Consider the following 14090-nt stretch of genomic DNA (forward strand, 5'->3'; position numbering starts at 1 on the left):
CTCTTGATTTACATGCTCGGCTGTAAGCTGACTTCTGTTATTGGGTACCGCGAGATTTACAGCAGATGCCACTCTCTCTGAGGAAACCGAGGACGCAGGCGATATCAAATACTTTAGAGCTAGTGTCGGAAAGGACTGGAGTAAAATGATGACAATCAAACCTGAATTTTGTAGGATTCTCTTCTGGGTATTATAGGCTGACCTAGATATTGCTTTAGTTCGCTAGGCATACCATCACTGGTTGAAAGTAAACTGGAGGTTGCTGCAGCAATATCTAGCATAATTTTTCATGTCCGGACCACAACGACGGCGAAGAATTTTCTGAATTTGGAATTATGGTAGTGGTTGTGGGTCTAAGTTCAGGCGAAAGTTGTCCTCTACGTCTATGTTCTAAACGTATTTCTTTTGACAATCCGGTTATTGCAGTGGAAACAGCTAGTGCTGAATTAAAATGAATACGCTTAAAGCGAGGGTCTAAAATTGATGCTATAGCAAGATGTAAATGTCGCTCTAGTGGTTCTAGTTTGGCAATAACTAAGTTTAGCAAACTTTTCTGAACAGCAACACCAAATTCGGTGAAAGGTTTTACTTCTTCAAGTCCTTTCTGAAGTAAGTTTGCAATGGGAATCGCCAAACTAGAAGTCACGTACTGATCGCCGCTAATTTCTTCAGTAGCTTGCTTAAATGGGGTAAGCAATATTATCAGATCTCGTATGACACTTAACTCTGAGGAAGTTATCATATCAGGTGCATTCCGCCTAGTTGCTAAATACGTGAATTAATTATTGATTTAATTAGTTAGATTGTTTGAGAACTTAATTAGTTAGATTGTTTGAGAACTATAATCAACTCAAATGCAGGCAGAAATCGCGTTGAGGTTATAATACGGATTACAGACGGACGGATTGTTGAAGCACAGACACTGACACTGACACTGAAATGACATTGACAGACAGAGTTGCCAACTTAAAAGCCAACTTAAGTACCAAATTAAAACGCAGTAAATCGAGTCGACCAAAGACAAAAAATGTAATTTGTTAAAAATGTTAGTATAAAAAAAGTATTCTTTTTTAGGATTTTTTAATTATAAAAAATATCGATTTTTGTGCCTTTTCAATACTTGTAATTTTTAGTAGCGTGAAGACGACCAGTCTTTCAGCCTCGTTTACGAACTGTCTCGTTGACAATATTGTTAACATAAATATACTGTTACACAAAGACAATTCAATAGTTGAACCGATCATGCACTATTTAAACTTTATTAATAGGAAGTTTAAAACCCCGTCTCACAAATAACTTTAATGTCCCGATGCGCATTTCGAAGGCTAAGCCTTCCTCTTCAGGCGAAGGAATTTTAAAACTGAACTAAAATTGCGTCTAATCCCTAATTTACCTAAAAATTCTTAATCCCCTGTTTAATCCTTTACCCCCACTCCCTAACAAAAATGCTTTTCTAATAAAACCTATAAATTCCTAATACCCTGTTTAATCTTTTACCCCCACTCCCTAGCAAAAATATTGCAATAAAATCTATTTCCAAGTATTCGACAACTAGGTATTTTTGAAAAATATTAAACAATTAACTCAAATAAACTTGAAGAAATTGGCCCGTTTTCTTGATTAAGAAGATGTTTGTTCTTATGTTTTAAAATTTCTATGCTTTCATAGGCATCTAATTGTCTTTGATTGGTAATAGATTTTTCCAAGAAAAACTCTCTAATATGTTGGGCTACTGCGGACTTTTCGAATCTATTGTATTTAAAATGCGCGATGTGTTCTTTAAAACGAGTTAAAATTGACCTTTTCGTTTGACCAATATATTGTGAGCAGGGATGTAACGGAGGTAATTATATCGGAATCGAAGGCGGAGTCGGAGTTTTTACATTTGATATATCGGAGTCGGAGTCGGAACCGGAGTCGGAACCGGAGGTGGAGGCAGGGTCAGAAGTGGTGGCAGGAGGAAGATATTTTATTTAAGGACAAATAAAACATTATTCAGTAAATTTTTTGCATTTAACTTTATTAATTATATAAAATAAAACAAAATTATTTGCATGTTTCTAAATAATTAAGAAATTAAATTAAATGAATTGACTCCAAAAGTAGTGTATTATACTTCACGAATAAAAGCTTTGAAGCTTTGTCTCCGTCCAATCTATTTCTTAACGAGTTGTAGATTAGACCAGCTCCACTAAAAAGTTGTTCACTCGCCACCGAGCCTGGTGGACACGACAAATATTGGCGGGCAATCGCTTGAAGGGGCTGGAATTTTGCATTTCCATTTACTTTCCACCACAATAAGGGATCATCATTAATACTTATACGTTTTTCTTTATTGTAGTCATTTAGTATACTTTTTATTACAACGACTTTGTCAAAAACTACACCATTTTCAGATGTGTTAATATCATCGTCTTCATCGCTACTTAACAATATATTCGACAAAACTGTTTGGACATTACTCTGGGTAGCTTCTGATGGTAATTCCATTCTTGCCCGTTTTTCTACAGGAACGTCAATATTTTGACCCTCACTTTTAGATGTATCTGTATATTCTGTATCATCAAGTAGTGACAATAATTCTGTTTCAATATTCTCTTTAATCACTTCATTAAAAAATTTCGTTTTATAGCGAGGATCTAGATATGTTGCTATTGTAAAAAAAATGTTTGTTTGTAGGTCGCCAAATCTTGAATTTAATTGGTTGATGGTACATTTTATTATACTTTTAAATTTTTCATTTGTGTCTTGTTTACTGTCTTCAGTGAGTAATGTATGCTTTAGTGTGTGTATAAGTGGAATAACTGATGAGATACTGGTGTTATTGTCACTCATATTTCGGGTGATTTCTTCAAAAGGTTGAAAAATAGTCACTAATTTTTTAAGCTGCAGCCATTCTTCAGGAGACAACTGATAGATGTTGAATTTACATGCGTACAGGCATAAAGAATCCTGTATTTTAATCATTCTTTCCAACATATAAAATGTACTATTCCACCTGTAACAAATTAATAGGAAATTGATAGGAACGTGAACAAATTAATACAACTTACCGAGTAGTACACTCCTGTATTACACTCAGACATTCTTGGTTGAGTTGTTCCTTTTGTATTTTATGCAGTTCAGTCAGAGCTATTTGGGAATGGTTAAAATGCGTCGAAATTTTTTTGCATTTCGATAATAATGCTTTGATTTCTTCATCACAATCTAACAGTGTTCGCACACACAGTTGCAACTGATGTACAGTGCAGCTGACATCAGGTATGTCGCCGAGTTTCATTGCTCGAATCATGTTAGATCCAGAATTGCGTACAAAACAATGAATTTTTTCATTGTTGATGCCCCATTCCATCAACATATTGTTAATTTTTTCTAGAACTAAGTCTCCCGTATGCCTACCGTCAAATGTATGGCATTTTAAAATAACTTTAAGCCTTTTAAAATCTCTATTTATGCCATGTGCTGTCAGACTCAATAAAGACACATTCGAACTTGGTTCAGTCCAAATGTCTGTGGTAAACGAAATCTTTTCAAATTGTGAGAGCAAATCTTTAATTTTTTTTGCTAATGTGTCATATATAGGACCACAAATGTTTTCAGTAAAAAAATGTCTTCCCCTTAAGTGATAATTCGGCACAGTGAACTGCAAAAGTCGCCGAAATCCTATACCTTCCACAAAATTGAAGGGTAGATCTTGTAAAGCAATCATTTCAGAAATCAATCTGTCAATTTCCATAGATTTAGCATTAGAAGTACACCATTTTTGATTCTTCAGCAAAGTTTCTTTTAAAGTAATTTGTTTTTTAGCATCCTGGAGAGGCGTCGAAGTTGAAGACTGAACTGTATTTTTCTTTTCAGTTTCTAATTTTATTAATTGTTCGTATTCAGTGGCATGGACACACTTTAAATGACCTTTTAACGACGTTGTCGTGCCTCCCTTTCTTGAATATATCTTCATACACAGTTTACACTTGGCCGAGTCGGAATTAACTTCAATGAAATAGTTCCAAATACAACTTGATTTTGGTTTCATTGTCCAACACAAAAACAGATCACTTTGACTAAGCCGCAAAAATCTAAACAAATGTCTATAAGCTTGAAGTTCAAGAGTTCAAGTCTTGTCGCGTGCGTAACAAACTAACAAGTGGAAAATAATAAGCACAAAAGTGAATAAAACGCACGATTGGGAGTCGGGGCGGGGGATTTCGCGCGATATGTATGAAACTGTTCATAAGTTATGAATCATAACGGTCGACTCAGGCCGACGCCGATAAGATATGCTTCGACCTCCGATTAAAACCTCCGATTTATAAGTGTCGGAGCCGAAGTCGGAACCGAAGGTGTAATAATAATCGGAAGTTCCGACTTAACGGAGTCGGAGTCAAAGCTCCGTAACATCCCTGATTGTGAGTCACAACATCCGCATTTAATTTTGTAAATACCCGACTTTAAAACCGTTTCCTCTTTATCTTTCGGATTACCTAGTAATTCTTTAATGTTACTGGTGTTTTTATACGCGATTGTTAAATTTTGATTTTTCAAAATTTTATTTAAACCTTTAGTTAAATTAATGTCAAAAGGAAGCGAAATGTATTTTGTATCTAATTGATCGGTGAACGTGTTTAAAGTCGAGTTTTTACGTTGCAGTTTTTTAAATTTAAATTTGTTTATAATTCTATTAATAATTATTGGATCATAACCATTACTTTTTGCTACGTTCTTTATGTACGGTAACTCGTTATTATAAAAACTTTATTACACAAAAAAATAATATTGTACAAAAGGCGGACTTAATGCCGTAAGGCATTCTCTGCCAGTCACATCGCTAGCGACCCGCCCCGGCTTCGCACGGAAGTAAAAAACCGCATCAAAATCCGTTACGTAGTTTCAATGATTTAAGCATACAAAGGGACAGACAGAGAAAGCAACTTTCCTTTTCCAAACAAAAACATCAACCGGTCAACTTCAACCCACACGTTCACACATACACACGTCTATGCTACGAAGCATCGCACAAAGAGGAGACGGGGATAATAGAAAACTTTGTATTTGCGTTCTCTTATTCTCCCGCAAGATAATCCATATACGCAAATATGTTTGTCTCTTTTTAGTGTCGTTTAGCTTGGGGGGGGGAAGACTTTATTTAAAACCTGTGTCAAAAACTTTAATAACCTTATTGTTGGCGCGGCGGGTATGTCACAAATTACCACAGATTACTAAATAAGTCATGCGAAGCTTTTTTTTTTTCTCTCAACTGATTTACCAGTCGATCTCAAGCATAAGCTTATGACAACTCTTCCTCCGTTGAGGAGTACGAAGGTACTCACTTTGTCATTGTCTGCTTTCTAACAGTCGCATTTTAAAGGCGACATTCCGGATGAAGTCCTTTTCGGAGAGCTCCATATTTTCCACCATTCTGGCCCTGCCCTCCACCGCCTTTACCGCGGGATCAGTGATGTTAGCCGACCTCAGTAAATCCGAATTCCTTATATAATAAGGGAGTCCGGTGATAATCCTCAGGATTCTCCTTAGAATGGCGTAGGGCTTTTTCGGCGTCCAACTTGGATCCTCGGCGCACACCTCACAGCCATACATTAGCTGGGCGTACACCGTTGCCTTTAAAATGGTGATCTTCGTATTGGCGCTCAATGCTCTTGACCACCAAATTGAGTTTAGCCTGAAAGACGTCTTCATAGCCAAAGCGCTCCTCATCGTCTCGTGGGGGGCCCATTTTCTTTTGCTGTCAAACTTGACTCCCAAGTATACAGCACGACGTTGGATAGGGATATATTCAGGCCCAAAACGGATCCGCTCTATTCTGAAGTTTAACTTCTTGCCAATTGACAGGATCTCGGTCTTCTTCCTGTTTATTGTAAGTCTGTTGACCCTACAATATACGCTAAGCTTCTCAAGAGTGTTTTCCATATCCCTTCCCGCCTGGCTCCAGGTTTTTGCCGCGACGACTATGGCGATGTCATCCGCAAACTGGAGAACTTTAGCTTTTGACGTCTTCTCGATCTCATACGGTAGGTCGCCCACCAGGATGTTAAAAAGCAGCGGAGATAGAGGACCGCCTTGAGGAAGACCATCTGCAGCTCTAAGTGTTGCCGATCTGTGCTTGCCCTTTACGCAGACAAAGTGACGTTGATAAATGACATTGCTAATTATTTTCACGATGTCCCTTGAGAAGTTGGACTTCAACATCTTGTTCATAAGGGTATTCCTGCAGACCGAGTCATAAGCTTTCTCCAGGTCTACGAAGGCCACTAACATCTTCAGCTGGAGCGCATCCGCCTCCTTGGCCAGCGTGGCTAGATGTGCCGCCTGATGAACTGCGGAAGATGCCTTTGTGAATCCGAACTGAGCGTCATGTACGGCTTTGTTCATCTTCACTTGACTCTCGAGAGTCGGCAGCAGGAGAGATTCGTATAACCTTGCCATGATTGGGATTATACTAATCGGTCGAGTGTTGGCAACCTTGGTGGGATCCTTTCCTTTCTTAGGGATGGTGACGACCTTGGCAACCCTCCATTCGTGTGGGTACCACTCTCCTTTATTGATGTCGTTGAAAATAGCCACCAACGACATCACCGCCTTCTCTGGCATCATCTTGATCGCCTTTGGAGGCAAATTGTCGAGCCCAGGAGCCTTACGTGGCCTCAGCGCTTTAATCGCCGTCTTGACTTGGTCCACGGTAAAATTAACGGCCTCCCTTGGTTGGAGGGCTGGCATAACTGGGTCTCCCGATAAGGCAGTCTCCGGCTGCTTGTTCACAAACTGCCCCCTTAGGAACTCCCCAGTTATATGAGCTTTTTCGGCGTCTTCAAAATGTAAAACGCCGTCTTCATCCTTAATCGGGGCATTTGGGGAAGCCCTTACCCTGAGCCTTTTGATGATCGGCCAGAGGGCTCGCTTTTCCTCGCATTCTTCGAGTGTCTTATCCCATGACCGTGACGCGTGAGCTCTAAGCATAGCGCGAACATTGTTGGCTAACTGGTAGTAGGTATTCTTGTCGCAACAAAGACCAGAGCGCCTCCATTTTGTCTTTGCTCTGTTCTTTCGTTGTACGAGCATCCTTTCCTCCGCGTTTAGGCCGAGCGGGTTGGTCGCTTCATGCGAAGTTTGTATATGCGTTCTGAAATCTCACACATAGATGGCGTGACAACGGGAAACGGGTTTTTTTTTTCGATCTTTCTGAGACATTTTCCTAATAGTTTTTTTCGTAAGAACCTTCGGCAGAGTATTAAAACTGCCAAAAAAAAGCTATTAAACTCCCATCCGGTGTTTTGCACTTACTGACATCATAGGCTCTTGATGCAGTAATCCGCCCATATCGCAACTCAAACCACAATTTGTTTTCGGACTGATCTCTCAGTTTTTCAATTTTCATCACAGTATTATCAGTTAACAATGATCCAGCTGTTCCTAAAAATGCCTCACAATCTTGTTCTTGGCACAACAAGCAGAGCTGGTGCATGAAAGACATTTCCACATCATCCCTTGGGTAATCAGGTTGATATTTCATCAATTGAAAATTCCTGAATTTTTTTTTTTTTTCTAAAAAGTCAAATAAAACTCCTGGGATCTGGCATTGTGGATCTCCCTTTGAGAGCTCCTTCGCCGTGACAAATTTTAAAGTTGTGCTAGGCGAGACTTTCTCCAGTAACACTCAATAAAAGTGCATGAAGGTCCTTCACTCCTACGATGCACCCACAGTATGTTTACAGCCTCCTTGAGAAGCAGCACAATCATGACACTGGGCACGCATCATTTTCTTCGTCCACAACCATAGTGGCAGTCTAACAGTCAGCTCATCCGGTTTGAACTGATGCTTGTTGTATCCGCAAAGGCGGCGCACATTATTACAAACGCGAATCTGTCCAGGCCCCTACCAACCGCATGGGTGAAACAAAACGTTACTCTTGATAAGATGCTGTAATGCTGCATCCCGTTTGAGAGGGATTCTTCATCGACATAAGTATGGTCGAATTGAGAACACGTAATGTAGACGTGAATGAAATATTTGATAGACGAGTATTTAATACGAATACAGGAACACACTACGCTGTAAGTAACGTGAGTGCGGAGTTGATAGTAATACTGAGGCGCAGAGCCAGAAGTGTCCCTTTTATATTAATGCACAAAATCATGGATCGTGAGAACACCTCTGGTCACATAGCTAACTGTACAATTCTATGTTTGTGTTTAGTCTAGGGCAGAAATTCTTTGCTGTGCGCTATACGCCCAAAATGTTTAGTCTCAAACTGATAAGTGGTAGGTTCGAGGTGGTGTGTTTACATTTATTAAATCATTAAAATTACTGAGACCGTGTGACCGTCGCTTCGCCCTGTTCAATGTTTTAACTTTGAACACGTAAGGCGAAAAAGATTACACGGTGGTGACGAGATGGCAAGACACACCGGGTAAAAACTACTACACCTTTCAACTAAAATACCATAAAGGAATGAGAGTAGTAATAAATGATAACGATTGCCAAGTCAACCCCGAAGGAATCAAGAAGCGTCTGGAATTACTTAACTTCAAAGTAAATTGGGTCCACAATTGCCAAAACAAATATAATATTCCTCAACCAATGTTCAAAGTGGAACTGCCCAAGTGTCGCACCTAAAGGTAAAATCCATCCATGGTTTTTTGTTGAAACTTGAAGTCCCTGGTCCTAGTTCTTCCGTGTCATTTTCCGTGCAATCAGATATTTTAATTATTTTAGCCCTTTTGGTATTGGTATTAAGAGATCCAAAATTCTCATTCTGAGTCATTCTCAGTATTTATCTTTTTTAAAATGTCGTCTTTAATCTTTTCTTCAGTCACCGGATTGGAAAATTTGTGCTTATAGCAAGGATCTAAGTAGGTGGCGCTGGTATATAAATTGTTTACTCCCAAACTGGAAAACTTTGTTGAAAGTTCGTTTTTCAAAGTCGTAACAGCCTGACGAATTGTATCAAACTCTTGTGATCTTGTTAAATAGTCATCAACTTTTTTTTCAAGCATTTGTATTATCGGTATCACAGATGAAATAAGAGCACAAGAACTGCTCAGTTCCCGCGTTGCTTCTTCAAAAGGTCCCAGTAATTGAATAAAACTTTCAATTATTTTCCATTCTTCTGGTAGAATAGGGTCAGTTTCATTATCATTCATGTAAAGTCTCAGAGCATCCTTTACCTTTGAAAAACGCTCAAACATGTAGAATGTACTGTTCCATCGCGTTACACAATCTTGAAACACTTTCAGGTGCGGTTGATTCAGTCTGTCCTGAATTGATTGCAGTTGTTTCTGGGCAATGGTAGAGTGATTGAAATGGGTCGAAATTTTCTTACATTTTTGTTTTAGTATTTTTATGTTTTCTTGGGAACCTAAACAACTACGGATAGCTAGTTGTATCTTGTGAACAGTACAGTCTATGTTCTGTAACCATAATCATGATCATGGTTTTGCCGATCGATTGGTTACCAGTTTCCCCCCTCCCCACCCCACCCGGTGAACGACAGCGGCACCGGCTTGGGTACAGCTTTATAAGAATTTATTTCGAGCTTCTTTCAGCAGTCACATCAATGCCATTGCGTCAAGCAAAGCTACCATTTAAATGTGTTCAATCTCCAGCGAAAGCAGTTTCGAAGATATCAGCAACTCCGAAGTTTTCGAAGTCTTGGAAACAGCCATCTCTACTGGAAGCGGTGCCGGCACTCTGGTCGCAAGTGAGTTCATTCGGTCTTTTGATTCAACATTGTTGCAAATATCCACTGCCGATCAAGATGACAACTCAGGAAGAGACGATCGAATTCATCGAAGAGTCTCCGTTGATGGATATACTGGAATTACGCTGGAACGATTTTTTTTTCGATACATTTACTTTTGACTACAATCAAGACAATAGTTCAGGATGCACAAAACGACGACGATTTTCACTCAATTGCTCACCCAATTGAGGAAGTTTACGAAGAAATGCAAGGAGAAGAAAATAGATATTCAGTCGCAAATATTGTTCAAGAAATTCACAGAGTTGTTAAAAAGCGAGGGATTTTTCACGAAATTGTTTACGCTACGAATCCAGGACGAGTATTTAACACGTTGACGCCGGCGTGACCCACCGGTGGGTCACGCGTGTGCTGCATCGGGCGGCGTGACCCACCGGTGGGTCACGGCATATTTGAAACAAGGATGGAATTCATTTTTGACTACGCCACTGGTTGGGTTATATCTTCTTCTCGTCTCACTTATACAATCAGTGTTTTGCATCTTTGTCACCAAGTGTGCGACACAAAGATTACGAAGTGAAATAAAATAAACAAATGAAGTAAAATAAAGGCATTGATTACATTCTTAAATTATATATTTATTTATTTTCATGGACAATTTTAAAACAATTAATACAATACGATGGTTTATTTGGACATTGCGGGCAGAACGTTGTAACTTTGGTCGCTTTTATCCGAGCCATAGCAGGACCTTCAGCATTAGATACATTCTTGTAACACTCTAGGCAACGTTTACGGACTTTCCGGCTAGGACCAGGCAGCGTATCAATATAATGTTGGTTTTTTGGCACATCATGGCAAAGTGGAGTGTTTTCAACGAGTAATTTTTCAATTATGGACTCCCTAAATTTTAACAAATCCATTTTTTTGGTTCCAAACTTTTGGTGTATATACCACGCATTCGTGACGGAAGTGCCACATAGCAATTGGAATACAACTTTTTTGTACCATTTTATTGTTTTCCTGAGACTACTGTAGTAAGATGCTAGTTGGTCTGACAGATCTACCCCTGTTTTAGCAATATTGTAGTCAAACACAGCGTCTGGTTTTTCTTTGTTATCGCATTCAATAATATCACAAGTATGTTCGGGAATTGTTGTTAATAAACATACCGTTCGTTTGTCCGTCCATTTCACAAATTTAACATTGTTACGATTTATTGCTGAAAAACTTTCACCACGCTTCTGTTTCTTTTTTACGTCTTCGGGTAGAAATCTTCTATTGGGTTTTATGGTACCGCAAATGTATGTGGAGTGCTGCAACAGTTCCTCCGCCAATGGAACGCTTGTATAATAACTGTCCGTATATAATTTCCTATTTGCGTCCAAACATTCACGCATCAAGCGCATCACTACGTCATGCGAGTGAGAAATTTTTATCTTTTCGCCATTTTTTCCGGCATACACTTCAAACTTGAAAGTGTATCCACCCGGAGAGCAAAGTTTGTATTGTTTCACTCCATATTTGTGCGCTTTCCCTGGAATGTATTGCCTGAAGCTAAGCCGTCCTCGCCAGGGAACTATGCTTTCGTCTATAACTACTTTTTTTCCAGGTTTGACAGCGGCTTGAAAATTAGTATTAATTTTCTCCATCTCCGATTTGTTGAAATATTTGCATTGTTATCGCTAAAATGCAGGTATTTCAGTATGTGCAGGAAACGATCACGGGACATCTGTTGTTGGATACGTTGATTTGCGTACATCGGATTATTTGACCAATAAAGGCGAATTTCTGGAACTTGCACAATGCCCATAAGATGCACAATACCAAGGAATGTATGCAGATCTGCTGATGTTATTGGTCTCCAATTTAATTGATGTCTTCTATTTTCATTGTCATGGGTGTCTTGTTCCATACACTGTACGGCATACCTATTGGTTTCAAGAATTATTTGCTCCATCACGGAATCCGTCAGAAATAATCGGTATAAAGCAATTGGATCGTCACAATCAACATTGTGTAGAAGGCGTTCATCGTCACATATTATTTCACATCTCTGCACTCCGTTTATTGGTTTCCATTCGGTATCTCTGTTATCATCTTCGTCGATGTCATCTGCATCTGTTTCATCCGAAGAACTGGTTAACACTAATGGTCTCGATTCGTTTAGTACAGTAGTAAAGATTGATTCGCCTGACGAACTTTCCTCATCTGACGAAAACATTTTAGATCTATGAATAATTTGAAAGATTATTTTTCGTTTTTTTCGTATATTATTTATTATAAATATATCTTACCTAATATAAAAAAATTGAAACAAATACGACAACAGGAAACTGGCTGTATGTGTACTGGCGTGGAGACAACCAGTCTTTCGGCCTCTGGTTGATGAACAGAACTTATTTACGATTTGATGGCTTATATATGCCGTCCTACACAAAGACAGTTTCATTAGGGCGCACAAGGAATTCCTAGACTAAACATAAACTAAAGGTCTTAGACTAAACATAGACTAAAGTTCTTAGACTAAACATAAGATAAAGGTTCTTAGACTAAACATAAGATAAGACTAAGTAAAAATATAATACAAGAAAATTAATGAAAGTTACTTCGAATAAATAGTGACCGACCGAAATTTCAGTCGTCACTTGCCATCTCAGTTTGCACATATTTTAGGTCGGACTTTAAAGATAAAGGCATTCATTACAAAGAAAATAAATAAATGCCGACGCATTTGCAAAAACAATCGCTTTTAGCTTTAGCAAGGCATAACCACCAGTGGCGCACAACTGAATTAAATAAACAGAGATGATAACGCTCAAACGCCGCCCGATGCGGCGGACACTCAAAAACCGCGCCGGCGTCAACGTGTTAACAGATACTGAAATGAACATGTGATGGCTGATTATTCTTGGAGCATTCAAAATAGTACTCATAATACATCTCACTCTAGAAAATCCAAAAAAAGGAAATTTCATTCAGAATAATAAATCTAATAATTTTTTTAAACTTAAACTATGTGCATTTTCAATGAAAAACCTTGTCACTTCATAACTCCAAAACTAGAGCTGCTACATAAATACAGCATATATTTTCGAAATCAGCGTGGAAAAACTATCCAGATTCATGTAAAAAATCTCATGCAACAGACATGCTGTTTTCCAGTGTTATTTATCTATAGAAAAATCAATAGAAATTTTAAGTATTTTACTGGATTATCAAGCGAAGCGACAACAATTTAACGCAAAAGAATCGTCATAAAACGATAATTTTTCCTACAATAAAATGTATTACCGGTGTAATTAGTTGCTTCAGTGAGGCCCTAGGCGCAAATCAGGTTTGGGGCCCCTAAATCCGAAGATTTTCAAAAACGGTTATATAAACATTGTAAATTATGCGTTTTATAACAGGTATTAATATAACAAAGACAAAAAAAATTAAAAAAATATATTCTAATACTACCACAATAAAATAAAAGACAATACAAATTTAAATACAAATTACAAATTTACTTTTTTTGCTTTCTCTTGGGCAAAGATTCCAATAATTTTGTTGTACTCTAGTTTTTTAAAACATATAATTTTCTATGAACATTAATGCCAAGTCATTTAAGTGCTCTTGTGAAAGACTATTGCGCAGATAGTTTTTGACTCGTTTTAAAACTGAAAATGTCCTTTCTCCACTTGCATTAGAAACGGGCAAGGTCAAAAAAATTTGCAGTATTGTGTGTATATTTGGAAAAGTTGATTTTACACCATTACTTAATGTTGCATACATTTCATGTGGATCTCTAATATTTTCTTCCTGTATGTATTTTAGAAAATGAGTTAACTCATTAGTGAAATATTCTGGCTCAATATCTTTTTCATACTTAGACAATAATCGCTCGACACAATTATTAGTCTCAACTCAGCTTAATTTTAAATCAAAGAAAATTTTAAAATCGTTAAGAACATTGATATAGACATCACCCCTTCGAAATAATGAATATTCCAAAAAAGAGTTACCCGCTATTTTACAACCTCAATGGAATATTCCACCTCCACAGATGTTCGAATTTTAAAAAAATTGACAATATAGGGGAGAGTAGGGTAATGGGAGTCAGCGGGTAATGGGAGTCACCCATATATCCACGAAACAATAGTTACGAGTAACGCGTAAACGGCGTTCCTACCTCCGTTCTGGCCCCCCAGTGCCACCCCCGACAAATCATGCAAATCGGTGCGTGTATCATTGAGATACGCCAATATTTTATTTTTGAGCTCCGCTGATCTAATTTTACGTCCACGCAAATTAGAAGATAAGTGTCGAATATCTTGCAATATTCGAATGAAACTTTTATATAGTCTTAGTTAAATATTCAAAATCGTGATGTGC

At 38.2% G+C, this 14090-nt stretch overlaps 1 long non-coding RNA gene across 1 annotated transcript; it reads right to left on the bottom strand.

Annotated features, from left to right (window-relative positions):
* Positions 1-10330: 10330 nt before the first annotated feature.
* Positions 10331-12092, bottom strand: LOC135802676 (uncharacterized). The gene is made up of 2 exons (XR_010550602.1): positions 12011-12092; positions 10331-11944 (listed from the first exon to the last, which is right to left on the bottom strand). It is a non-coding gene; the product is annotated as an uncharacterized lncRNA (long non-coding RNA).
* Positions 12093-14090: the final 1998 nt, after the last annotated feature.

Source organism: Atheta coriaria, unplaced genomic scaffold (assembly GCF_025399875.1).
Source record: "Atheta coriaria isolate IRGN ID8LTWV9N9 unplaced genomic scaffold, Caltech_Dcor_3.1 hic_scaffold_44_pilon, whole genome shotgun sequence".
NCBI lineage: Eukaryota > Metazoa > Arthropoda > Insecta > Coleoptera > Staphylinidae > Dalotia > Dalotia coriaria.